Raw genomic sequence first — 25,772 nt, 5'->3', positions numbered from 1 at the left:
TAGAATTAGATAGCGGGGGACTTTAGAAGAACCCTATTCACGCAAAAGTAGGCAACTTTCTGGCTCTGCATTGTTGTGAAGTCTTCCCCTTGGGGGAAGAGCTTGGGCGTCCGTCAGTGTCAGCAAAAAGCGGTGCCAGATCGGTGGTGACGCTATGTTCTAATCGTGTTAAACGGAATCAGCTGTATTGATTGCAGTGTTCCAAGCCTCTGGGTTTGCACCGAATTAATACATGGAGTTAGTTATTTGCCAGTTGAGCGAAGTAGTAACTGAGGGTGTAGGGGGAGGGGCTGTTTTCTGTTTCCATTTCAAATATACTCAAGCGATAGGTAAATTGAAATGCCTCCGTTACTGGAATCAACTTGCACGGTTATCTCTGCATTATTTCCCTTCATTCTTATTTATGGACCAAGAAAAAGTTATTTTCTTGTTTTTTTTTTTGGTTAAATTTACATATTTTTTTCTGGCCACTTCATTCCTTTGGAATATTTATTCAACGGACATAGTTATTTGAAAGCAAAGTATTAAAATTTCCTATATACGGTTGTGAAAGCATGGAATATTCAGCTTTTTAAAAAAGAGGACTGTACATTGCTTAGAAAATTGGGACCAAACTTGCATTTCTAAAACTAGTTAGATTCAATACTTTTCCTTTTCTAAAATAATTCAAGGCCACATTTAAAAGTTGCTATGCCATAAAGAAAGCATAAAGCATAAAACAAGATCCGCCTGATAAAAGTTACAAGCAGTATTAGTCTCTTTCCGGAGTATGAGCTCCCTGGTGACTAAGCGGTTACGTACGCGCCTTTGGCGTGGAAGATCTGGAGTAGTATTTGGGTCGGTTGATCTACTTTTGTACCTCTGGGTTTCCCTATGCTTCCTAGGGGTGCATAGGATGACCTACTGGTACATAGGATCACCTTAGGTACCTTACCCCACCTCAGGAGGACGTGTAGGACCTCTCGTTCCCTTTTATAGGTATAAAACTATCAAAAATATAGGGTGCTCAACATAAAGCCGGTACGCCTCACGCACGAGATTCAAGTAACAGTTTAACTGCAACAATGACCTAACTAACAATGAATAGATAATAGTAACGTTAAACAGTTGTCTGTTTATAAGAGATACTGGAAGTAATGGCCGTGGGCATCCAGGTTTCGCTGACTTCTTTTGATGGCCTTACAACCAACACGTTAATTCTGGAGGCGTGATGTTGTTAATTTCTCTAGTAATGTTCCATTTAAAATCGTCTATTTTGTGAGGATTGTCAGCATACACTTTGCTTTTCAGTGTACCCCATAAATAAAAATCGTAAGATGTTAAATTCGGGGACATTGGGGGTCAAAGGCCTCTACTGACGAGTCTATCTTCAGGGAACACGTTGCTGATGTGGGCTATACTTTGGTTGGATGTATGGGCGGTTGCTCCATTTTGTTGGAATGCTGTATACAGTTTCTCTGCACTCAGCTTTCCGATAAAATGCAGTGTAGCCAACTTTCGAAACAGTGTTGTCACCCTACAAGGAATTTAACTATAGATGATTAACCGGTACCTGAGGCGTAATGGTTTATGTGGGACACTCTGTACGATTTCGGAGGTTTTTGACCTCTTTGGTTACGTCGTATTACCTTATATCGTGATGATTGAGTACAGTGGTCCAGGACAGGAGTACATTAAGACCTTCCTGAGATGAATCAAGGTACCTAAGGTGATAATACGATAAGGGTGATATTCGCCCCTAGGTGATTCTATGTACCCTGGACATCAGTCCCCTGGGCCAGGGACCATGTTCCCTGAGCGAGGGATCCAGGGGCAGAAAAGATAGATCAACCTATCCAAATACTACTCCTGGGTTCAATTCCAGGCAGGAACTCACGTGGATTGGATCCCGCGTTAAGCCGTAGGTCCACATGTCATATAGCCTTACTGCCGAAAAGGGACGCTAAACTGAAGTCAACTCAGCAACTCAATTCTGTTCGGAGTATGAGTGTCACCGTTAGGAGGATAGATACAGCAAGAAATATAGCGTTTCTTCTTAGGCATGATTAAACAGCCTGTTACATCAAAACAAAAACTGTCGATTATTATTGGGAACGAATGGCATACCTTTTTAGCGCCATAAGATTTCGTTTGTTCTTCTATTTTCTTGAAAACTGTGCAAAAGGATTTGAACTTACCCTATCATCTTGCAACGATGTGTCTCATTTAAGGCCAGTATCATAGTTACACAAACATTGAGGTTTAACGGTTAATCATAATATGGACTATATGAAAAAAAAAAACAGATTAATCCAACAGACAGAATACTTAATAATAACAATAATAATAATAATAATCTTATTAACCATGCTTTGTGTTTTACTTTCGTGTTACAATAGAGATCGCAAGGAGTCGTGAAGCTAGACTTGGATCTACAGATTTCGCCACCCAATAAAACGCAAATGTGTGTTCCTTCGTCAACCCCTATTCATGATATTTTGTAATTCTCGTCTCCCGCGCTATGAGGGTATTTACTGAGGGTACATTGTTGTCATATTGCCGATAAATTTCCTTCTGCTAACTTTGGAAACTTTTAATTGGTGGGGATGGATTAATAATAGTAATAAAAATAATACATAGGCCTAAATACTAAAAGTAATATAGAACGACTATGTTCGTCTGTTACAGAGCGAATCCAGTAACAGGATATAGCTTTTTGATATAGATTTAATGTCCCAGCAATAGGTTCCATCCGCTGCAAGTAGTGGTAATTGGAAGTAACAGAAATTTGCCATTGGTCACAGTTGAACACAGTGGTCACAATTTGCCATTGGTGCACTGGTCACAGTAGAACAAGAACGGTAACAGATGGGGGAAAGTTTTATTTTACATGAAATAACGTGTGCTTGAATACTCGCTTTATCTGTTTACTTCGAATAAAACCGAAATCGGTATAAATCTACTACCACTTCCGGCTTCAATGTTACCAATAGAGCAGAGCCGTTTCTGTAGGGCTGTATCAAGGATACTGACTACAAGAGAAAGGTGAGTTGGAATCAGGAGCGTACATTGGCGGACTTCGGTGCATTTGAGAAATGCAAGTTCTAATTTCTGTATGGTAGTATCATTTTATAAACAACTTTAATGTGTATACTTCATTTGTGGAGAGTAAGAGTGCTCATGTCTTAAATAAGAGACCAGGGGCGTACAAAATGCCTGGAAACCTGGGTAACTGTCCGGACGTCACAGTCAGAGGGGCGTCAAAACGAGTCTCAAAAAGTAAATTTTATAACTGTTTTCTGGTGACTGTTTTGGTTTATGTTCTTGCAAAGTAACATCAATTGCCGTACATCATCTTTTTCCATTCTACCGTAGAAGAAGAGAGTTTCATAGTACTAGGGGGGCTGTATCGACAAATGGAGACATGTCATGTAGAAGAAAGAGTGGAGGGTATTGTACTAGGACCTACATAAAAGGGTTGTTTATATTGCTATGCGTAAAACACGTTCAACATAAATATGAAATTTATTTTTTGGTATTTCACGTTATTAAAATAGATTGTTGCGCATTCGATATATGGTAGAGTGACTCCTGATATTAGTGTTGTAAATAGAAAAAAAAACCGTATTTTTTCAGAAATGTACGTTTTTTTAGAAAAAAACATTGCCTCTCGTTTTTTTTTCTAAATTTCGTTTTTTTTTTTCAAATAGTCATTTCTAATGCATCTTACGTCTGTTTAAGTATTAAATATTTTTATGTAGGTATAATCACCGTAAAATGCAACATAAATTAAACGCTAGATACTGATACGCTACAAATATTTTACAATTTACATGAATGCCATACCTATTAACAATTCGGGTTTCAGCAGTTTTCATCAATATCAACTAAGAAATAAATGTAGAAATGAAATTTTGTTTTTTCGTGAAAGCAGGCCTTTAATAAGTACGAAAATAATGTCACGAACAGTATAAAATTCAAATAACTTGTCTAAAGGTAAAAACTAATACTAATTTGCCTAATAGTATTTTTCCAAATGTCATATATAAATAATTTGTCGACTAGATATATATGATATGCCGGCTCTACCATATATGCAACACGTGCATTTGCGTGGAGCGGCAAGTTTGGATGGTCCGGTAAAATCTGTCATAAGTATATTATTGAAATTAAATATTTCTTGTTGGAAACATACTTCATGATGATGGTAGTTACATTTACTATGCTGACCTTCTATTTGAATACTACATTCATAAATTATGTTTAGGTTGCATTAGTTTAAGGCCACATGGACGATGCTAAAGCAAATGGTCGAATAAATCCGAGCACAAATTGCTTGATTGTTGCCAAATGCAAGGATTCAGTTCTCGAATAGTAGTGAATATCTGTTCCATTTAGTAAGTTATCACAGTTTTGATATGACAACTAGTCTTGTTTTTGTCAGAAACAAGTTCCTTATCATTGAAGATAGAAACAAGTTTTTTTTAAAAAATGTTAACAGATATTGAAGGGAAATTAAGAAATAAAGATAAAAGAGCTAGTTGCACTGGAATTGCAAACTGATACATTGAGATTGAAGCTCGATAGTGAATTCTATAAAAAGGATTACCATTTTTCCTCTGCAGGTGTGTTTGCTTTATCTTTCACTAACGTAATAGATTAATATTTAAAAAAAAAAAAAAAAGACACCACGGGATTGCATTTTTAGTAAGTATTTAAGCCTTTCTGAGTGCAACTGCACTTACCCTCACCTTTGTTGTTCATGCTGGAGTAGCATACATAAAATCATGACTTTTAAGATTTGTTCTTTCTGGAGAAAGGGGGAGGCGGCAAATTATGCCATTGCATGGGGCGACAAATTGACTAGAACCGGCCCTGATGACATGTATATAAAAGACATGAATGTAGGATGACACAATTTAAAGTAATGCAGGGTGTTTCAAAATTAATATTTGGGTTTTGAAACTTCGTAGTATCTATTACAATTAACTTACAATTATAAATATTATATCAAATGAAAGAGCAACTCAAACAGTTTTGTACGCACGCATGTACATGCATTGTTTCTTCTGTCTGCCGTTAGAAAGAGCAAGCAGAAAAGATGTAGACTAGAGAGCAGAAAGTTTTTTTGTGTTTTAATAAAGACTGAATCTGTACAGTGCAACGGTCTGTGTGAAGAATATTAAGGAGACGCTTGCAACTACGTCCTTATCGTTTCCAGTTGCTACAGGTCTGAAGCCTACAGACTACGGTTTACGTGCCAATTTCGCAAGTGAAATATTGCTGCATAACAATGAAGATTTTCTGGATCGTGTAGTCTTCAGTGATAAATAGACATTTCACCTAAGAGCTAATGTGAACACTCATAATGCTTGTGTCTGGCCGTCAGCAAATCCTCAGGAGATGGTACACTTGATATGAGACCCCTAAATTGAATGTGTTTTGTGCCATATGGCGGAAAGTTTATGGGCCTTTCTCGCCTATCGACTAGATGTGTGCCGTGTGACAAATGAATCTCACATTGAACACTTGTAGCAAAGACTGTTTGAGGTGCTCTTTTACTTGATGCATTGCTTATAATTGTACGTAAAATGTAATAAGTACTACGAAGACTTAAAACCCCAAAATTCATTTTGAAACACCCTGCATTTCTCACCAACAGTGTTGGAACTAAGATGTAAAACGGAGAGAAAATTTTCCTTATAAAGTTATTGTATACAACAACTATATTATTATTAGTCGAGACTATAACAACAACAACAACACGAGTTAGTAGTCAAAAAAATGTAATCAAATGTATACTCGGTGGCCCAGGTAGCCAAAGTGGCACACACGGGTGTGTCATTTGTTTAATCCGCTCCTGTGTGGACACTAATTAAGATATCGGGATATTATTCTTTCAAAATATGGTTTATCATATTTTACTATATTTATCATATTGGACTATAGTTTATCATATTATTTTTTTCTTCTGATGTCGAATTTCCTTCTCAAATTTCACCCCAGTCAAAAATTCGAGAATTTTCTAATTTCGAATTTCCTTTACTTCTTTTTTCCCTGTAGCTTCCTTCGTTGTAGAAAGACCTCCTTATACTTGCCAGGTAGATACCTCGGATGGATACCTAACTGTTGACATCAATTGGACGGGCCTGCGTGCAGTGTTGCCAATTAGGGAAATTAAAATTTTCCTAAATTTGGGGAAAAATTAGAAATTTTTGTTTATAAATCCGTACCTATACGTCTGAGTGCAAGTTAACTTACGCCAATCGAACATTTGTCCTTACTTAACAAACGCAAGTACAGATCGTTACAATGGGGTAATTAGGGAACGCACGAAAAATTCGTATTTAGGTTCTAACCCTTGATTTTTCTAGTTTTTCCTACTTTTCTGTTTACAGTAATATATTTTTGGTAATTAGAAGTTTTGTTCCTTAAATATCGTCGTGTACTAATATTTAATTTAAGATAGTTTGCGTCTGTCTGGTAGCAGTGTTACCAGCTACAGAAAATTTTAATTCCAGATTTTAGGGGGAAATTTTGAAAAAAATTATCTGTTTTGTCTCTATTATTTCCCTCTTGTTGGCTATATCGGACCAAACGTACCAGTATATGGAAGTCTCGTCTTTGCTCTACACAACACATTATAGAAAGTTTCAATAGGATAATTAGGGGAAGTACAGTAGACCTTGTTCTCTAATTGAGAAGATAACTGTGATTTTTTCAAGGTAGAATGAGATATTTTTTATTGACAAGCTTACTTTATTAGATATCGTCACAATACTTGTAGAATATATTAGAGGGATACCAAAGCTTATTTTAAGATAGTTTATGTGTGTCTGATAGTAGTGTTGCCAGCTACAGAAAATTTTAATTCCAGATTTTAGGGCAAATTTTGGAAAAAAATCTCTTTTTTATTTCTATTATTTCCTTCTTGTTGGCTACATTCGAACAAACGTACCAGTGTCTAACAGCCTCATCCTTAGCCTACACAGCGCACCATAAAAAGTTTCACTAGAATAATTAGGGAAAGTACAGTTGAGGTTTATAAAAAAACATGTTCTGTAAGTGGTAAGAAAATGGTGAATTTCTGAGGTTGAATGAGATTTTTAAAAAAATTACATGCTTACTTTATTATGTATCGCCATGATACTTGTAGGATATATTCTTAAAGTACTAAGGGCTATTTTCAGATAGTTTTTGTCTGTCTGATGGCAGTTTTTCCAGCCAAAACAATTAATTCCCGCTTTTAGGTGAAAAATTTGGAAAATTTCCCTTGTCCCCTCGATTATTACCCTCTTACTGACTACATTGAAACAAACGTACCACTACCTGAAAGCTTTCTCTTTTCCCTACAGAACGCACCATAAAAAGTTTCAATAGGATAATTAGAGAACCTGTAGCCCCGGCATATTTGATTTTTGCTTGTGAGGCGTAAAAAGTGTCAAAATTTCATGTGTATGACAGAACTTTTTCTTTCCCTCTTTGGATGGAAGTAAGCGACTTCAGGATTTCACTGTACCTTGTCAACACACCAAAGATTTTTTTAGGCGACTTGAACCCATATATCAGCAGTGGTACTAGATACAAAAAATTTTGAAATTCGGTTAGGGAATTTTTTGTAAATTTTTACCCCTACATTTCCCTCAATAATTTCCCACCCATTGGCAACACTGCAATGCAACTTACACCAAAAGATAGCTACATCCATTTTCTAAAAAACAAGGCCTTAACCATATCAATCGAATGATTTGTTTTTGAGCAATAAGTTACTAACTGGAAATGTAGGAAAACGCCAAAAATGACCTGGGGCCGAAAGGAATAATCACAATTTTGCTAGTATATAGGTGCAAATAAACGAAAGATTTGTAAGTTACAAGGGCTTCAACTCAAGTTCTATTGATTATTTCAATAATCTGCGACGTAAATCAATAAATAATAGTTGCCAGAAAAAAAAAACAGACATTTGAAAAAAAACATGAAAAAGAACGATGTTTTTTATTGAAAAAAAACTTCACAGAAAAAAAAACCGTTTTTTTTACAACACTACCTGATATTATATCAAAACAATTTACAATATAACAGTAATCATGTCATCATTAGTAGTCTTCAATAAATGCTGTTCGATATTGCTTTTGTTTATACATATTGGTACATAAATAGTAATAATAGAAACCCAATGTAACTGATACCATATGCATATTTTTAAGTACTAAATATGCCTATATCATGCATTTGAGTATTAATTGTTCTTTTTGAAATATGGGTTAAAAATATTAAAACAACTGTAATAAAATGTAAAGTATAGGCTAGGACTAGGGGGCGCCAAAAATACACGTTGCTCGGGTGAAAATTTCGCCTTGATCCGCTCCTGGAAATGTCTTGCAAATAAAGCTTTGGAGCAGGAATAATGCAATGGCTTCGACAGTGTAGCCATATGATTCCATTGTTCGAAGTATGGAACAGAACTTTTCCCTTTATACTACACTAGCAGCGTTCACCCCGCTTCGCTGCGGTCACCCCGGAACGCAATAAATGAAATGAAATGAAATCTTTAGTTTTACGTCCCACGGTTATGCCGGTTAGGCTAAAGGAGACGGTGATGATGAGAGATGAGTGAAATGGTGGAATGAAGAAAGTGGGAGGAAACGGGAGAACCCCGAGAAAACCCACGAGCACGGTGTTTGTCCACCACAAAGTCCACACGGCGCGAGCTGGGATCGAACCAGGGACCCCAAGCACCGGAGGTGAACGCTCTACCACTGAGCCACCGCGCCCCCCCCGGAACGCAATAAACTTTGTTACTTAGATAATTTTTACTTTTTCGCTTTCAAGTGATATGATAAAAACCATAGAAGATTGCAGTAAATGTTAACATTATATCGCCTATCATTTATGTTAACCCGCCCCGCTTCGCTGCGGTCACCCCGGAACGCAATAAACTTTGTTACTTAGATAATTTTTACTTTTTCGCTTTCAAATTGCAGTAAATGTTAACATTATAGCGCCTGTCATTTATGTTAACCCGCCGAGTGACACGGTCATGCGGGTTGCATATAAATACGTTTATTTTTATACCTATGATGAACTAACAAAGGATTTGTACGTTATGGACACTTGAATGGTCAATTATCTCAAGACACTGGTAATTAAAAATTAAAGTGATATGATAAAAACCATCTAGGGTCCAAATCCTAATAACCCCCCAAAAATGAAAGAAATTGGTTCAGCCGTATTAGCGTGATGAGCTAACAAAGGATTTGTGCGTTCCCTTTTATATAATAGATTTATGCTTCTTTGATTTCATGCTTATTCTTTGGAAATTGACAGTAGAGTATTCCAAGTCTAATGAACCACGAAAAAATGTTCTTTCAGTTCATAACCAATTTGGAACCACTCACTTTGCTTCGTAAGTTTTTGAGCCGAAATGGAAATAACTTTTTTGCTTTTCATTTTAGCAATCATCTGTGATTGTTTAGTGGCGTCCCCTGGTGACATTTGCTGAGAGTGGTGATAAGTCTCTGTTTAATGTACAGTGGGCAGTTAGATGGCAGGCATAAACCACTGATACTGCTCCATCATGAATAAAAAGCTGCAGATTAGTGTTTATATATACACGAGTGACGAACGAATGACTGTCTATTCCAGGGAACAGGAAACACTAGTTACAGAGCAATAGAAACCTAACCAGAATTAATCGAAAATTTTTTAAAAATATAACGAATAACAAAGTGAACTTTTCAGACTGACTTCGTTTCTTAACACCTGCTAGGTTGGAAATTTTCTCTTATCTGAAGATTGCTTAGGAGGAATCTGTGGTAAACTACTTGTTGCGAATTGCACATTTATAGACATCACGATGAAAAAAACGGTCTGTTTTTTCTTAGCATATTTTGCATCCTTTAGCCTGTGATTGCACCAATTGTTTCGTCTTTCCTGTATTCTTGTTTATGTGTATTTTCTGGTATATACAAGTATAAGACAGTCACGCATGTACTGGATATCACTTTATTTTGATCAAGATTGGAATGTTAGCAGGCATTGACCGTGATAGTTACTTACTGCGGACGGATATATCCTTCATATGCTATATTTAACCCCTTGAATACCAGCCTTGTAGATAGAGTGTAGAACCTCACGACCATGTTAAGCGCAGAGCATTAGGCAACAAACAGTGCAAACAAATCATCAACCACATTGATTGCTAATACCATAATTGTTTTAAAATTATTGCAGTTAACATTTGGGTCTCCTGTAGCCAAGTGGCTGGACTCATTGGATCATAACCTGACGAAGTATAACCCTTTTCTTCCTACATATTCAATTGTTTTTGTGATACAAAATACTCAAGAACAGAAACATAAATAGCATGGGTTCGTATTGTCAGGAACAGATGGCATAACGATCGTAGACAACAGCAGTGACAGCTACACGTAGATTTCGGTCCTCCCTGACCGGGTCATTCGTACATTTTCGTGACTATTACCCTGCAAGAATACTTCCTCTTCTGCCGTTGGAACCAGCTGCATACGGGCCGTACGTAGTAGTAGTCAAGCTCTGCGTCGTTATCATACTGTACACATTGTGTATGTACGTGAAGGATAAAGTGCGTCAAACAAATTTCCGTGGCACCGATATAGCTACATTGTGAACTAATCTGTGTGTAACAGAAATGCTAGTTTTCGTTCTAAAAAGGCAGTTGATGTGGATAAAACCAGCAAATGAAACCCTGAAATTGTCCAATGAGGTTATAGTAGCGACGATAAACTAAACTGAATTGGTGTAAAAAGGGATCTTGTGATTTGCGACCAATTTTCTCGTTAGTTATCTTCGACCAATATGATAAATAAGATTAGCTTTCCTTTTGTCAAACATGTTTGCCTATAAAGGATTAGATACCGAGTCAAGTTTTAATGATTGTTTTGTACAGCGGGGGACACTTCTAAATGGTACAGCCATATGGAGATTTACGGCTAAGGTGTACCATTTAGAAGTGTCCCCCGCTGTACGTCACTGGTATTGTTCTTAAGATATTCTAACCAGTTTCAGAAATAATATTAACGATATAGTGATTGGTTAGCAAGAATAGTTTAACGTCCATTTCAGCAGTGAAGGTATATCAGACGTTGACCGAATCACCTGAACTCCCGCAGAGAATGTAATTTTGAAGTTATATATAATAGTGAGAAATGTAAGTTTGAAGTTAATTGAATGTTAATATACGGAGCTTGTCCGTAAAGTAATGAGACTGGCAGTCGCGCGGCGCTTCAGTCGCCAGCAGCGCGCTCCGTGATAGGGATTTGTGGTGAGGGGTCTAAGCTAAACAATGCACCTGGCGGCAGTCACGTCAGAATTCTGACGCAGTGAGGATCACGCATGGCGCAGAAGCTGTTTTTGAGTTGTTGTCACGGCCAGAGATGGTCATCCTCCCTCATTTTGCCCTCATGAGGGCTACCCTCACCCTCATTTTAGTAGTCGATGGTGAGGGCGTTGGAGGATGAGGGCGATAAAGTAATTGAGGGTGAGTGTGAGGGCGTCAATGGAGGGTGAGTGTGAGGGTGTCAGTTGAGGGTGAGTGTGAGGGAGGTGAGGGTGAGGGCGTCAATTGAGGGTAAGAGTAAGGGTTCATAAAATTAATTATATTGCAATTCTTCATTTCTGGAAAATATGTTAGAAAATGTAATGTAGTTTTTTTCTTAGAATTAATCGTCGTTCACAGAAAATCGTCATATCAATATTCCATCAGTTTCATACGCTTTTCATGCGCGAAGACAAGATGTTTATCATAGGTTTATTACTTTTCTATATTTATATATTTTCACTTTATAGAAATAATAATTACGAAATATATAAAAATATCTACTGCAAGTTTTAGGCTACTGAAAATTTCAAAGTTTAACGAAAGTAACCCATTTAAAATACTAGAAGTTCTCAGGAAATAATGTTTTTTCTCATATATTCGTTCAGAAGAGAAACTAATAAATATTCATATATTCATTCATTCTGAAATTGTAACTAAGAAAAAGCTTCATTTCTTCTTCTAAGTAAGAGAAAAATATATATAAGAAAAGTACAAAGCTGCAAGCCGCAATAAATAACTTTATATTTAATTATCAAATAAAAAGTTATTTCCTGCTTTTGGCTATATACGTACTTTTAGACTTCCAAACTACGCTATGCATATGAAAGGGAAGTCTTATAGAACGGCTGTGTCCGTCTGTGTGTCTGTCTGTCAACAGATGTCACATCAAAATCGGTAAGAGCTATTGACAAGCGGTTTTCGGGAATCGATCCAGCATCCCAATAATAGGTTGCATCTCCTTCAACAACCTTCTACTTAACAGGTACCCTCAAATCACCTTGGCAGTCAATCTGCTAAACCGGAAGTGGTAAAATCGAAAATTTCCGGTTTCAAAGTAAAGACCACGAGTAAAAAACAGTAATAGCGATCGGCAAACGGTTTTCGGAAATAGGTGGATGTGAAAGGAGCCACCTTAACTCCTGCATTTCTACTAAAACTGGAAGTGGTAGGATCCACTACTACTTCAGAATTCAATATTTATTTTCATAAACTTAAAATGGTAAGAGCTATCGACAAACGGTTTTCGGGAATCAATTCTGCATTGCCAGAATAGGTTCCATCTCTTTCAACAATCTTACTTAAACGGGAGGTGGTAGAAGTCGACCATATCTGGTTTCAACAAACATATTCATAACTCATAAACGAATATAAAACATAGCTAGCGATAAAGAGTTTTCAGAAATCGATTTAAGGTCTTAAGGGGACAAACCACCTGTACTCCTGTATTTCCACTAAAATCGGAGGTGGTAGGATCCACTACTACTTCTGGTTTCAATATTGATTTTCCTAGACCTAAAACGACAAGTGCTATCGACAAGCGGTTTTCGGGAATCGATTCGGCATCCCAAGAATAGGTTCCATCTCTTTCACCAATCTTCGAGTTAAACCAGAAGCTATGTTGAACCACTTCTGGTTTCATCAATATTGGTCATAACTCAAAAACGGTAAGAGCTATTGAGAAACGGTTTTCGGGAAACAATTCGTCGTTCCAGTAATAGGTCCCATCTGCTTCGACAACCTAATATTTAAACCGTAAGCGGTAGAAATCAACTACTTCCGGTTTCTACTATTTCCAGTTTTACTATTGAATTTGTATAGTTTGGAAGTTTACCGTAGTTTCATACTGTAGAACGATACTCGCTTGTTCTATCATATAATTCTTGTGTTATCAAATACTAGGTTTATTACCATGTACTCAATAATATTTATATATTTTCCCATTATAGGACCTAGAAAGTTGGAAGATTATAATTTGCTGTAATGTCATATTTCTATTCATGGATTCAATCAATATCATGGCTTAATGTGGAGTTAATACTTGATAGTGAATATTTGTTTAGAATGGAAAATTTTCAGAAATGGGAAGTTTTAAGCGGAAAATTTTCCACTTCACATCACTAGTTGCAGGGATGGTTTCAGTAGAGCAATTGTTAATATGTACATTTAATGGACGGAACAATGTAAAGGAGATTATTTCTTCTAGGGTAGAAAATGTTTTATTTGTAGCTGTACTTTATTTGAAGGAGCGCCAAGTGAACTTTGTGGTGGACAAACACCGTATGCGTTGGTTTTCTCGGGGTTCTTTCGTTCCCTCCCACTTTCTTCATTCTATTATTTGATTCATTTCTCATCATCATCGTCTCTCTTAGCCTGGGACGTTAAACTGAATATTTCATTTCACTTTATTTGAAGGAGAACATTTCTAACCAGCGATTATCTGAAGCAGAAATCCTTGGGTTATCCGGGTTCGATTCCGTGCCGGACATAAGTTCCGCGATAGGGAGAAAAGCTCAATTAAATATAAAACATAATTGTATGTATAACGATTTTCATATACAATTATAGTCCTAAATTTACACAGTTCAACTTTTTTATTATTATTAAATTAAATATTTCCCTTTGTCTTTGGTAACTGGTGGCTTGTTGGCAGTGGCGTCACTAGGTCTAATTTGGGGTGTTCAAGCCTCCCCAATTTCTTACAAGCCCACCTAAATTTCACTATATTACATACTTTTAGAAAAGAGGATACTAAGAAAATCTACCGAAATTACAGTATTGACGGATTTGCACCCAAACGCAACAGAAGGTGCACACACACACCTTAAAATTCAGCATCTTCACAGAGTAGTTGATCGTTGATTATTAATATTCTGTTACTATATGAATAGCCCCCTTAAAATATGAACTATTTCACAGGGCAAATTTTAAATAGGTGACTTTTAAGGTTTGATTACTTTATAAGGTAATTAATATTTTATTTTTTTACTGTATTCTAATATTATTTCGTGCAAATAGGGATGCGCACGAGACAAGATTAGAGGTTGTCTCGCCTCGAAAATATGTTGTGTAAAGTGATGCCTCGAAAAATGTATCTTTTTCTGTTGGAAGAACCCTGTCTCGTCTCGAATCTTGTCGAGTTATTTTGAGAAACAATAGCTTTAATTTAATAAAGAATAAAACAAACATGACTATGTTCCTAAAAATGTGCAAGACTGAAATAGTACCACAATTCTTTTGCCCCAAATGCTCGCAAATTGTGTTATGTACTTGATTAAAGAGAAACCTAAAATATCGAAACAATGGAATTTTGGAGTTTAGGGTACCTTGGCCCCAAAATGGTTTTTCAGTCCCCTTTTAAAAAATCCGTTACGCCACTACTTGTTGGGTGCAAACAGTCAGTGATCGTACAGATCACGCCCATATCCATGCGGCCTGAGCTTCCCTGAAATTATGAGTTTGAGAATGAATTTCGTAATGAAGAGTAATTGCCTTCATTCGTCCTTAAAGTTGTTTGTATCGGAAGTATGTTCCATTCTTCATTTATAAATATGGTGTTATATAAAGTCGTAACTTAAATATCTTCTTTCTGCATCTCCTAAGTTCTTTTCACCAAAAGTTGAATATCAACAAGTATTTGGTAACCATTATTTTAGATTTTTTAAATCTATGTTCTCTACCAATTGTAAATCAGACACATTGAAAGAAAGGCACGAAAAGTCAAGCTTATTTCTAAAGAAATGAAATGAAATAAAATGAAATATCTAGTTTAACGTCCCACGATTATGCGCCAAAGCTAAAGGAGACGGTGATGATGAGAAATAAATGAAACTGTGCAATGAAGAAAGTGGGAGGGAACGGGAGAACCCCGGGAAAACCCACGCAGACGGTGTTTGTTCATCACAAAGCTCACTTGGCGCGAGCTGGGATCGAACCAGGGACCCCACGCACCAGAGATGAACGCTCTACCACTGAGCCACCGCGGTCCCCTTTATTTTTAAAAAAAATGTGGATATGTTGTGCGCATAGCCAAGGACGTACGCAGGGGGTGGGTCCTTAAAGTCCTTGAGGCGAGGGTGAGGGCGTCGATTGAGGGTGAGTGTGAGGGAGGGTGAGGGGAGTGCGTTAATGGAGGGTGAGTGTGATGGAGGGTGAGGGGCGTCAATTGAGGGTGAGGGAGGGTTAGGAAAAATGACCATCTCTGGTCACGGCAGAGAATGTGAGAAACGGAGTGTTTGCTGGAGCAGCGCTACGCAATCAAGCTTTGCTTTTACCTGGGCGAAAACGCTTCCGAGACGCTTGCCTTGACCAGGGAGGCTTACAAAGACGCCCTGCGAAAGACAAAATTTTCCATTGATTCAGTGAGTTTAAGAACGGACGGAAGACCATTGAAAACATGGAGCAAATGACGGTTGGAATCCAGAAGATTTTGCACTTTGACCAAATTTGTGTCCAAATTACTCGTAGAAGAGCATCCAGATCACTCCTGTAATCGCACAACGCTCCTTCAGCGAATGCTCCATTTCTCACATTTTCTGCCTCGACAAAAACCCGTTCCACGTGACAGAAACTCACAAACAGTTTTGCGCTACACGTGATCCTTACTGCGTCAGAGGTCAGATACGACTTCCGCTTGGTGCGTTGCTTAGCTTAGACCCCCACCACAAATTTCCCTTCCAGGGAGCGTCTCATGGTGACTGGAGCGTCTCATGGCTTTACGGACAGACCCTGTACATTCAATGATCCAAGATTAAGTTTCATCTTCTTGTTATAATCGTTCATTGAAACCGGAACTGATAAAATGTACCACTTCTCGTGAGAATATTACACTGCTATAGTTTGGAAGGGTGGTTACACAACGCGAAACAAAGTTTGGTTATTATTTCAATATAACTGAGAGTAGTTGTGAGATTTTGAGAGACATTCCTTCATTACATTGACAGTTTCAGTCTGTTCTGCAGTTTTTGAAGTAAATTCCTGCTTCTGTTGCAATTAGAGGCTGATTTACATCGCAAATTTCTATGCGAGGCTCATCAAAATGTTTCAAAAACAGTTTTTACTCTGGTTACCGTTTTCAGAGTTATTTTTATCGCTGGAAATATTTTTTTTCTTTTACAGAACAGAGAGAGAAAAAGAGAGACAATCAATAATTTTGGCTTTATCCCAACCGAATCCCATCACCAATAACTTTCCGTTCATTTTCCAAAGTGCCTCTTGCAGGAGGCATCACGGCTTGTCCTTCATCCTCCGCCCCCTTTGCCGCAACCCGGACCCGCCTTTGAATATTGCACTTTTTTTCATTCATGCATTACCATAACGAAACCGGTAAATGTAATTAAATATTTTTTCCCCTTGTGCTCCTTTATTAAATTATAATCCTCTGTGGAGCTTTCGGGAGGGGAGAAGGGACAAAATGGCGTATTCTCCAGGAGGGAGGGAAGTTGCCCGCTCTAAATATCTCTTCCTCATTATTGATATTAAATTGAATAACCACCGGAAACGGAAATTAAGTAAGGTTATTTGTGTGCTTCCTGGCTGTCCTTCGGAGTCGTCCTCGGATGTCGAGATTTATTCTTTGCACGAAGATGATGAAGGTAAAGGCAGATGGCTCTTGCAGTTTCTTTTATGCTGTCTTGGTTCCTTTTGTTTCGGGTAGCATCCAGAGTCCGATTACTTTTTTTTTTCCTATTGCAAAAATTAGTGCTGTGAAACACGCGACCATTTCGCTGTTGACGTCTCATGTAACTCACTTTTTAATCTCATGTGTGCTTGTTAAATGTTACTCCTTTTTAGATTTCCAGACTGTGCTATGTATGAGAATGGGAAATCTTACAGATAATATACCTTTTATTTTGCTGTTATACTTGTTGATATACAAATAAATTAGAGAGTTAGTGAAAAATGTTTTCTAAAATGTTTAGTTTACCAAAAGTAATTTATATATTTACTCTGTCTGTGCAACATACGCTAAACTTCAAGAGCCACTTGACAGGTCACCATCAATTTTCGCCAGGATGTAAGGGGCCAAAATTTAGAAATCGTATTTGTTGATGGAGGCATCCATCCAGTTCATCCCAAGACATGATCCTCACGAATTGGTTGACGTAGTAAGGTTCCGTCTCGGAATACCTTATTGACTTAGGTGGAAAAGTTTGAAGAGATTGGTAATGGTTGGATGTGAAACATGGAGCTCCAAGAACAGTGTGGACTCTTGAGAACGTGGAGAAACCAGCATTAAAATTTCGTACAGAAAAAGAAAAAGTTGCACTTCTGGCATAGGCTTCGTTACGTAATAACTACGAACTAAGATAACACGATGTTCTGTGCTCCAATGCTTCATTGCGACTGACCATGTAACGTGGCGTTCTTTCCACTTTCGGTTTCTATCCCGCCAACCAATATATTTTATAAGGCCTGCGTAATATTCAAGTTTGAAATGTATCTGTCGGCTTGGCACCACACTGTATAACCCAATCCGTAGCTTTTGGTTATGAATATCTCATACTATTTCAACAGTATTTCCATTAAAATTCCCGATCTCTGACTTTTTTAAAAATAAAAGTTTTCTTTTTTTGCTACTTTCTCCTAGGTAGCATCTCTACAGTGTGCATATTTCTCAAGCTATATCGATTTACACATATCGCTTAGTACGGAATGTATACATACATACATGCATACAATAAACATGTGTAGCAAATGGAGCAGTGACACTCTTTCCTTACACACTATCTATGTGTATTCATTACCTCCCAGATCATTACCATGATAGACCAACAGCACAATTACCATATAAAATAAAACCTGTTATATTGACAATCTCTCTAACTTGGCCATCATTGTCATTCTCCAGGGTATCTGTATATGTGTACAGTACTGTAGCTTTGTGTTGTAGTAAGTCCATTACTACTAGAGTGGGTGTATTTGGTTTTCCGAGAAACTAAAATTGACTGACCTACGCACCACAATTGCTTACAAAGTTTCTTTACAACTTTGTTAGAATATATATCGTATTTTTTTAACTATTATGAAATTTGTCTCAGGAAAAACATTATAGAAGGTTGATTGACTTTTATCTGACCGGTTTTGAGAAGTACTCACCTTACGACAAACCTCACCGCTACCAACGATGGTGTTCACGACTCTCAAGACTGTAGCGTATCTCCCAACGTCGAACTTGACATTGGAGCGAAGCATGGACAAGGGAACGCGGTCCCACTCCTCTCGGTAATCTTTCCAGAGACCAGCGAGGATTCTCGGACGCCGATGTTTTCCAAAGGCACAGAAATCCATTGGACTGCCATCAGAGGTCTTGGTATGCATGTCTTGAAATGGAGTAAGAGGAATTTTTAGTTCCTGTGTCAATTCATGACATAAACACAGAGATGTTGTGGCGGTAGACCTATGGCTTGAATAAAGCCTTGTACATATGGATCCTCATTTTGTTGGCATTCGCACTCTAAAATTGTGGCGTGTCGATCCGAAACATAAATGTGATAATATATTTCTGAAAACATCTTGTATTCAGTTTCACTTTCTTTTAAACTTGTGTATCATCAACATCCCCTCATAACTGAATCCGGTAACAACCATAAACCCATGCGGAAAAGCTCTTGAGTAGTGGCGAACGAAGTTGCAACGGTTCTTGACGTTGCTATCACGGTACGTCAGCACCCAAATGTCAGTACCACCAATAAGGCGGATGTATGATTCAGCTGCTGTGACGACTACCTGCCATTTCGACCTTGCCAGATGGTTGCCATACAAGTTTCTGCAGTTCATTTTGTACTTTCGTGCAACGAAAGGAGGGAAGAAAGTATTGTGATTGTGAAAAAAAATCAAATTCGAGATTTCAAGGGACTTACACGTTTCATAACCCATACATACCGAAAAAGAGATTTTTCGACACCTGTCCATCTATTTGTCCGTTCTTCCTGATGTAGTCAGGGGCAAAAGTTCTTCCCGTTTGATGAAAATAGTTTGGTAAATACAGGATTTAAGGACAATTTGGGTATAGTTTTCAGCAAATTAAAAATAATGTAGTTTTCTGCACGTTCCAGCCTTGAAACTCGGGGAAACGGTGTACGTTCCATTGTTGTTCCCAGAATAAATTTTACCAAACGGATAGAACTTCTGTCGCTGACTGTACATTCGTCTAGAGTCCATACCGTGCAAAGTATCGAAACCAAATTGTAAACTTATCATATTATAATTTTATTATGATATCACCCATGAAGGATGATGTCCCTCGGCTATCACACTACCCGAGGAATTGTGGAAGGAAGGAAGCGACCTGGGACCATTATGTTAGATACCATCCCGGCATTTGTCTGCTCCTGGTGTGAATAAGAAAAAGCCAGGAAAAACCTCAAGATAGCTGGCGTGAAAAAAATACTTTTTATAGTTTTCCGAATGAGTGTCTTCATCGGGAATCGAACCCAAGTCCGTTCGAACCAAAGCCGAGAGCGTTAACCATACTCTTATCATTAGAGATACGTCCCTTTTGTACATAGAAGATACAGGTGGAGCGTTAATCGCTTTGCTGGTTCAGAGGTTCCTAGTACAATCAGAATGAAAAGTGTGTTCTCATATGCATCAAATTCTCGTGTGAATAACTTCAAGGTGAATCGACCAATTTAATTTAGCTTTTTTGGGGAAAGGGAGTATAACGAGAAATGCATTTACTTCGTATGGAAGGTACTGACAAAAAAGGATATTGTAAAGTTCTGTTTGCGCAGGTTTAGGTAGAGCAAGTTACAGTCCGGATTTTTTTTTTTTTTTTTTTTTACTACTGGTTTTTATTATAAAATCCTCTATAAACAGTGTATTGCAAATATCACTTTAATATGAATTTTCTACTATTGGACAAGAGAGGTGACCCAGGGCCTGAGCAGCTTAAAGTAGGATCTCCACAGAGCTCCGAGCAAGTTGGGTGGAGTGGATTTTAGAATCCCCAATGCTCCACGTAAGCAGATGGGAGTTAAGACTCATAGTGCTCCGAAGCAAGCTAGATGACCGGGGTTAGGATTCCCAACAAAGCTCTGAGCAAAGTAAGTGGGAAGAGAGGAAGCCTAGAATTCCGAACAGACTAGAGGCTTTGTGTTAGATGTCTTCTGGAGCTCCGAAGCAAGCTAAAGGAGAGAGGTGGCCAGTCGCAGACTGATAGAATTCGTTGTGACCCTCTTGGTTTTACAGGTGATCCAAATGAGGCGGTGGCGCTGGTGTTTCCGTCGTCTGCCACCGTAGTAAGTCTTAGTAAGGCGCATATGATTGGTGTTTGTAAATGTAAGCACGTGTCGGTTGTTTATAAACAAAACCATGAGCGATATTACTATATACTGAAAATGAAATGTCATTTCTTATTTTACGTCTCTTGGCTGTTCTCTGTGAGCTAAATAGAAGGATGATTAGTAAAACTGAATTATTATGAAGAAATTGGTGGAATGAAAATGTGGGAGGAAATGAGATGATCGTGAAAGAACACCAACACGATATTGTCCACAACAAAATCCCATGGTCTGGTATCGAACCTCGGACCCCTTGCAGTAAAGGTGTGCACTATAAATATACTTGGTTCGTTGGAGTAGAGTTTAGCATCCTGTTCAGCATCGAAGCTGTAAGAGACGTGGAACTGCAGTTTAACGTGGGATCCAAATTACATTACCTCCAGCCAGAATCGAACCCGGGTCTCTCTCTCCAAAGACGCGTACGCTTTAAATTTATTGTGTATTATTTCTCGCTATTGACTGTACAATTCCAGCTCATGTGAATTTGTATTGGACAACATTGGGTCTATAGGCTACCCCAATGTTCATCAAGTTCATTTTAGCGTATTCATTATTCCAAGTTCTTCACTATAGTTGCTGCTGCCTAAGTTGAAACTTAACGTTGAACAATTCATTGTATCACCCAATAAAGACTAGGATGTGTCTAGGACAGGAATGGCCAACGTATCGAGCGCGATCTACAAGTCGCTAGAGACAGCTCATGATGATCTGTGTGACACTGTCTGAAACGATCACTGACATTGGGTTATTATGATTCCCAGTATTGGGCAATTGAAAAAGCAAGCAGATCGCCAATTATTTTTGAAATGAAAAGCAGCACCCAAACCTGAAAAGGTTGGTCACCTTTTGTCTAGTGTGTCAGTTGGTATTCATAAACTGTTGTCAGCGTATTGCTATTGTTAATTTGTTATTTCGTCGCTATTATTTTTATGTTCGTTGCTCATGCTATATTTATTATTGATTGTCCTACATTTGGAAGTTTAATTATAACTTTTTTAATTTTTTCAATATTCTGTATAGTTTTGTGGAATACCATGGGGCATGTGTCTAATGAGGGCAATAATAATTTGCTGAAACTATAATACAAAATCTTTACGTTGGTCAGGGCTCGGATTTTTAGTTTAAAATTACGATAAGAAAGTTCTTTGTTCATCCTAAACACAGTAGAGTCCCTAAAACTCGGCATTTGATAGCCCGACAGTCCGGATAACTCGGCCACACCCTGACAGGCCAAAAAAAAAAAAAAAAATCCCGCGCGCAGACCTGTTCAAAGTCATTGCCCGCGTTCGTTTTCCTCGCGCCACACTCCCTTTCCACCATGTGTCTGGCGCGGCACGCGCTTAGCCGTTGAGTCTATCTGCAACCTTTGCAAAGTAGGCTAAAGCCTATCAGAAACATCTTGGCATTTCAGCTAAACGAAGAAAACTCAAGCTCTGACGCGACGGTGCCAAGTGGTAAAGGGGTGCGGCTATGACTTGGCTAAGCAGACGCACTACAGCGCGATGAGGTGGCAGGGAATAGACTGAAGTGAATGTGTACACAATAAACATGGCAATACCGCAGGCCTCTCATTTGCTAGCAGCATTTAAAAGGAATTTGGAGCGCCGCCTTCAAATGCCAAGATGTTTGTCACGCCGTTTAGTTAATTTTCATTATAGACAGTTTTATGCCTTCATAAAGTATTTCTCTGATGTCTACTTTATCAGGTAAATCATTGTACAGTATGTAATCATTAATTTCCATGTATAGTAAAGGCTCTATACCTTCATAAAGTACGTACTTGTTCTTTTTAAACCCTATTCTCGATATCCCGGCATTTTCACAAACTCGGCAACCTTTCGATCCACATTAGACCGAGTTCTCTTAACTCCACTGTACTCAAAATACTACGTATAAAACAATTAGTTATCTTCCAAACTGAACCCTTTTTCTGAGGATCTGAATATTAAATTGTTTGGTTGGTAGTTGAGAATTACTGTTTGAATCGGGTAAATATTCAATTCGTTGAAACTAAAGATTTTGTGTCTTTCGTATGTAGGAAGGAAGGACACTCCAGGACTTGGAATAGGACAGCATATGGACCATAAGGAAGAAGCTTCCATTCTAATTCACCAAATGCCATTAATGATAAGGTAAGTAAATTGGATTTTTTGAATGTGCAGTAGACTCCTGAATATCCGGCCTAATGTGTGGGAAGGGCAGGCCGGATAACAAAAAAAAAAAAAAAAAAAAAAAAAGCTAGATAGACCGCAGTTCTACGAACTCATTTCTTTATATTCATTAAGCATAAGCCAAGAACAATTTACGTATACAGGCAAGCGTACTATATTGAGGTCCATTACACATTAAACAACGAACAGAACGCCGCTCTTTTCCTGTCACAACTTGTATTTTGCACGCGACACGTAGGAGGAGCAAAGCAGACACCTACTTTCAAATACCTTGGCAATGTTGCCAATGCAATGCCTTGACTTCCTCGTTTAATTACGATAAAGGAAAACTAGACCGGATAGTTTCGAGCCGGATACTCGGGAGTTTACTGTACACAATTTGTGCTCTGATATTAAAGTGTTTTATGAACACATACTCTCAAACTCAAAATAATTTTAATATTAAACTATTCGTTTTGAATTATGTTCTCTGTAAATCATAATCCCACAAGATACACAAACTCATTCTTCTTATCTGGAACAAGGAAGAATTGCCACAAGAGTGGAAAGAATCAATCATTGTTCCAATTCACAAGAAAGGCGACAAAACTGACTGTAATAATTATCGAGGCATTTCTCTTGTGTCAACATCCTATAAAATCCTTTCAAATATTCTATTAGCAAGATTGACCCCATACGCAGATGAAATTATTGGAGATTATCAGTGCGGATTTACACAAAATCGATCAACTATCGACCAAATATTTACCATTCGTCAAATACTCGGAAAAAAAGTTGGAATACTATACCCCGGTACATCAGCTATTTATTGATTTTAGAAAGGCGTACGACTCAGTTAGTAAACAAACATTATACAACGTTCTTACAGAACTTGGAATATCAAGAAAGCTAATTAGATTAATTAAGATATGTTTAAATGAATCCCAAAGTAAAGTCCGGGTAGGAAACTTTTTGTCCACGAGCTTTCACGTCGAAAATGGCCTGAAACAAGGAGATGCGTTGTCGCCATTATTATTTAGATTTGTTCTGGAATACGCTGTAAGGAAAATCAAAGATAGCAACCAGGGCCTAGAGTTGAACGGTATTCACCAGGTTATGGCATATGCTGATGATGTAAATTTAATAGGAGATGATAGGAGAACAATAGAAAGAAATGCAGAGATCTTATTAAACGCTTGCAGGGACATCCTACCGTCCATCATCCCCCTCACTCCCAAACCAAGTTTCCCACAGTAGTCGCCGCACTGAGCCACCGCTGGCGGAACATTGCTTCTAATGGGGCCTTCATAAGGCGCTGCTGACCAGCCAAGCCGCCAGTCGCTGTGTTTCAACAATCAGCACACTTCTGTCGGTTTGGCACTGGCTGTAGAAGTAGCGGCAGTATCAAAGCTGTTCACAGCAACAGCTGCGCCAGCTTAGAGTTGAGGCGTGCCGCTCCGCGCATGGCAAATAAACATGTACAGTTCGATTATCCGAACAAACCAGTTTTCCGAACACCCATGTCCCCCAATTAATTCGGATAATCGACGCTCTACTGTAATACTTTTGATAAAGTGGATAGTTTCAAATATCTAGGATCAATATTAACAGATGAAAATCATATTCACGAAGAAATTAAATGTCGACTAAAAGCGGGGAGTTAGTGTTACTATTCGGTTCAAAATCTCTTGTCGTGGTGAATTCTGTCGAGGAATTTGAAGCTTTAAATATACAAAACGATAATCATGCCTGTTGTTCTGTATGGTTGCGAAACATGACCGCTTACTCTGAGGGAAGAACATAGACTGAAAGTATTTGAGAACAAGGTCCTGAGACGAATTTTCGGAACCAAGAGGAACGGGAATGGGGAATGGCGGAAACTTCATAACGAGGAACTACATAATTTATACGGTTTACCCAACATTGTTAGGGTCGTCAATGTAGGATGCTTAGGTGGGCAGGTCATGTAGCTAGAATGGAAGAAAGTAGAAACGCTTTCAAAGTCTTGACTGAAAGACCAATCGGAAAACACCCATTAAAAGACCTAGGCGCAGATGAGAGGACAATATTAAGATGGATCTCGCAGAGATTGGAATACAAAGTAGAAACTGGATTCAGTTAGCTAAGGATAAAGGTCAGTGGAGAGCTTTTGTGAACGCGGCATTGAACCTCCGGGTTCCATAGGCCATAGAGTTAGTTAGTTAGTTAGTTAGTAAATCATAATCCGTCAAAATCTTGCTCGTCGAGCTAATTTTCATGAGTGAATTTACCCAGGCCAATTTCCAAATGCGATTTTGAGTAAGCTATCATCCTATCGTTTGTATTGGTAATTTGTTACTTGTGACACCATATCGAGTACTTCCAACAATGTGTGGGATGTTTTGTGATTGTTGCTTTTCCAACTAGCAGTTAGTTAGTTCGTACTGGATGCGTAAAGCAATGGAATAATGGCACAATCTGTAAAAGGTAAGTTATCAAACCTCTATTTATCTTAACCCCTCGTAGGAAGATTAGCATTAGTTTATTTTTATTTTTTTAAATTACGATTTCGTTGCAGACCAAGGCAATATCATTGGATATTTAATGTTAGAAAATGTTAAATTGTTCGAAAAAGTTTAGAATTCAGTGGCATTATTAAACAAATCTCCAGCGAATATGGTAAGTTTGAAAGCAGCCAGCAGTGTTCGTACTTTGAGGGAAATTACCCTAATATAGGGAAGTTTTGTAAGTAAATTTGAAATTCAATATGCATTTAGCTTTCAGTAGCGTTACCTGAAAAGTCAACAAGAATTTTTAAAAATCAAACTTAAAAGTGGTTTTATGGGCAACTGAAAAATCTTTCCCATGTTATTTATATGGGACACCTTCTACACCCCAAAATTATTGGGCATTTCCTGTAGGGCTACAATGATTAAATTTGGCATAATTGTATCCTTCCAGGAGTAAACCGCGGAAAATTGCCGAAAGTGAACATTTTTAATTTTTAGGGGTTCTAAAGGGAAA

The 25,772-nt window shown here is 38.1% G+C and overlaps 1 protein-coding gene across 3 annotated transcripts in view; it reads left to right on the top strand.

Moving 5' to 3' along the window:
* The window catches only part of LOC145674559 (protein bric-a-brac 1-like), a 1,152,100-nt gene that overhangs the window by 450,106 nt on the left and 676,222 nt on the right, over positions 1-25,772 (top strand). For all 3 annotated transcript variants that reach the window (XM_081744738.1, XM_081744734.1, XM_081744736.1), the window contains one exon: positions 22,658-22,751. The gene's annotated coding sequence lies outside the window, so the exon portion shown is untranslated. The remainder of the gene's footprint in view (positions 1-22,657; positions 22,752-25,772) is intronic.

The sequence above is a fragment of the Thermobia domestica genome, chromosome 17 (genome assembly GCF_964235325.1).
Source record: "Thermobia domestica chromosome 17, izTheDome1.hap1.1, whole genome shotgun sequence".
Classification (NCBI taxonomy): Eukaryota; Metazoa; Arthropoda; class Insecta; order Zygentoma; family Lepismatidae; genus Thermobia; species Thermobia domestica.
The sequence above is the reverse complement of the archived record's forward strand: the minus strand, read 5'-3'. Positions and strand labels throughout refer to the sequence as shown.